Source organism: Lygodium microphyllum, chromosome 1 (assembly GCF_053477565.2).
Source record: "Lygodium microphyllum isolate KBCC chromosome 1, Lygodium_microphyllum_v1.1.10, whole genome shotgun sequence".
Classification (NCBI taxonomy): domain Eukaryota; kingdom Viridiplantae; phylum Streptophyta; class Polypodiopsida; order Schizaeales; family Lygodiaceae; genus Lygodium; species Lygodium microphyllum.
Window position 1 is genome coordinate 193,699,647 of NC_141135.1, and position 2,780 is coordinate 193,702,426.

General features: G+C 45.7%; 1 long non-coding RNA gene across 1 annotated transcript; it reads left to right on the plus strand.

Annotated features, from left to right (window-relative positions):
• Window positions 1–1,035: 1,035 nt before the first annotated feature.
• Window positions 1,036–1,701, plus strand: LOC148042115 (uncharacterized). Its single transcript, XR_015692607.1, has 3 exons — window positions 1,036–1,234; window positions 1,331–1,432; window positions 1,525–1,701. It is a non-coding gene; the product is annotated as an uncharacterized LOC148042115 (long non-coding RNA).
• The last annotated feature ends 1,079 nt before the right edge of the window (window positions 1,702–2,780 follow it).

Consider the following 2,780-nt stretch of genomic DNA (forward strand, 5'->3'; position numbering starts at 1 on the left):
TCATTCTTGGAGAATTGTATTACTCAATTCGTTGTTTAGATCTTCCATAAAGGTAGATAAGATATGCATTTTAAGATGGATTTTTCAAAAATGATTTATATTAATGCGCTTTGTATAGTTTCAATTGATTATTCTAACATTATTTTTTATCTCTGCAGGTATCTTTATTTTCAGGATGAGTCGAGGGATGAGCGATGAGGAGTTTCAGGAGATGATGGCACGTATGTCTCCAGATCAGCTCGCGAGATTCAGAGAGATAGCAGATCAGGAGCTGTCTCGTTCTTCGTCAGGGCGCTCTGCTAGATCAGCTTCAGTGCGATCATATGCTTCAGCTTCGAGCAGACGATCTCGACGCTCGCGACTTGGGCCAGAGGGAGGGACTGCGACTGCAGGAGGATCAGGGGGGTGCTGCTGTGGAGACACGGACGCGGTGTCTCCGTCTCGTCGTTCAGCTAGAGCTCGGTCACCTCCAGGATTTGTCACACCTGTAGGGACGTCCACTCCAGTTACTCCAGCTTTTGCGCAGCCGTCGGCAGATGTCACGCCTTTTGGTGGCACTCCTTTTGGTGGCACCCCCTCTGGTGGCACTCCTTTTGGTGGCACCCCCTCTGGTGGCACTCCTTTTGGTGGCACCCCCTCTGGTGGCACCCCTTTCAGTGGCACTCCGGGAGAGGGTACCCCCGTTGGTACACCGGATGTTCAGGGGTCTCCTGGATATGCCCAGGAGCGTGGACGGAGATGGGAGAGGGCCCATACGAGGCACACTCCTAGGGATTATGGATACCTAGTGGATGGCAGGTCAGGAGCTATCATCATGAATGATGAGGGGAGGAGGGTGATAGCTCGCATGAGGGAGTTGTGCCAACAAGTTTTTCGGCACAACGTCCTGGATCATTGGAGGAACATACCGGAGGGGAGCAAGGAGTACATAGTAGCATCCTTGCATGAGGAGTTCCCGATGCCAGCCGCAGTGGATAGATTCTCTACGGGCTGGATGATGGATTGCATGCGTGCATACATGTCACATAGACGATCCGACGCACGCAAGGCAATCAAGAGTGGGGCTCCAAAGCCCGAGTGGTTAGATGCAGAGGACTGGCGCCGACTGAGGGAGGAGGCTACAAATTCGCCAGGACGTTGGAGTCAGCAGCGGGAGGCGGCGAGGGCACGAATCGAGGCCGGATCGGTACATCATCTTGGGAGTGGCGGCCACAGGACATATTTGGAGGACTTTGTAAGTTTCTCTTTTGTTTTGCTTATTTGTTTTTTTGAGATATTATTTGTACTGACAATCATATTTCTAACAGTTAGCATTTTGTTTTCTTTGCAGCACTCCATTACAAATCGCGATCCGCAAGGCCTTGAGACTCAATATGCAGAGAGGCACGGTCTCAGATCATTGATCGACCGATTGTACAGACGCGGCGGCGCAGTAAGTCTCTCATCTTTCATGTCCGTAGTTACCATGAGATATTTGAATGCATTATTGTATGGTGGATTGATATGTTGTTTCTTTTTCTGCAGAATCCGTTTGATGCTCCTTTGCAGAGGGACGAGCTTTCGGGGGACGACGATTTGTAGCTCGCCCTCGGATCCTTAGCGCTCACATACCTTTAGTTTTTAGTCGCCCGATCTATGTAGACATTTTCTATGTATTAGTGATATTGTTTTATGATTGTACCAATCGCATTTTATGCGATATCATGTATTTATTTCATCTATCAGTTTTATGATTTCAGTATAGATTCTTTTTGTTTGCAAACGCTCTGTATGCAGCAGTGCAGAAACTATTTTGTATGGCTCTCATACAGCACACAGTGCTATATGTGGCAGGGCAGCTTGCTGCCCTGCCACAAAATTTTTTTTTCCTCTGTTACCGTCGCTATTTGCGTCGCAAATTTACTGCAGGCGTCGCTATTGTCGTCGCTATCAGCGTCGCAAATTCTATATAACCGTCGCTATATGCGTCGCTATTTGCGTCGCTAATATTTGCGTCGCATATAGCGACGCATATAGCGACGCTAATAGCGACGATTCCATGGCGTCGTCAATAACGACACTTTTTGCGACGACGGGGGCAAATTTTGTTGTTTGTATTTTCGTCGCTTTAAACGTCGCTATAAGGTCTATATCTTGTAGTGTTTGTTCGCAAAGAAAAGGGAATATTAGTTGAAACTAACCTTGCTTGACCTCAAACCGATAAGGATTGAAAAATCAATTGACACGTAGCCAACGAATCATTTGAAGTAATCTTGAAATTATATTCTAGAGTTAACCAAATTGGCATAAAACCTAAACACCCAAGCCGCAGAATACTTATTCGAAATAAGTTAAATTCCATGAAACGCTTATACCTTAAATACTTGCCCACATTCACTGAATGTAGGAACAATGAATTGTAATCGTAAAATAAACTAGGGTTTGTCCCTGAGAATCTTACAAAGATGAATCTTGGAATCCCTAGGTCTAACGACGTCAGCTTAAAGAATCTGAAACAGATTCTTTCGTGACTCCATTGTCTCATAGTTCTATCCGACGCTTGCATAGCAAATGCGGAGTCATATGATCTTGTGATTGGATCACTAGAGAATGGACAAGGTCTTACAATGGGGTTAGCGGATCCTTACGCAAGTTAACTTGCAAAAGGATGAACACTTTAGTATCCTTCTTGAGTAAGGAAGATTGTTTAGAAACTAAAGTCTAGCTGATTGACTGAAGTAACCAATGAACTCCAGGTTTGACCAAGTTGGGTTAATAGGGTACACCCTAACCCAGGATAT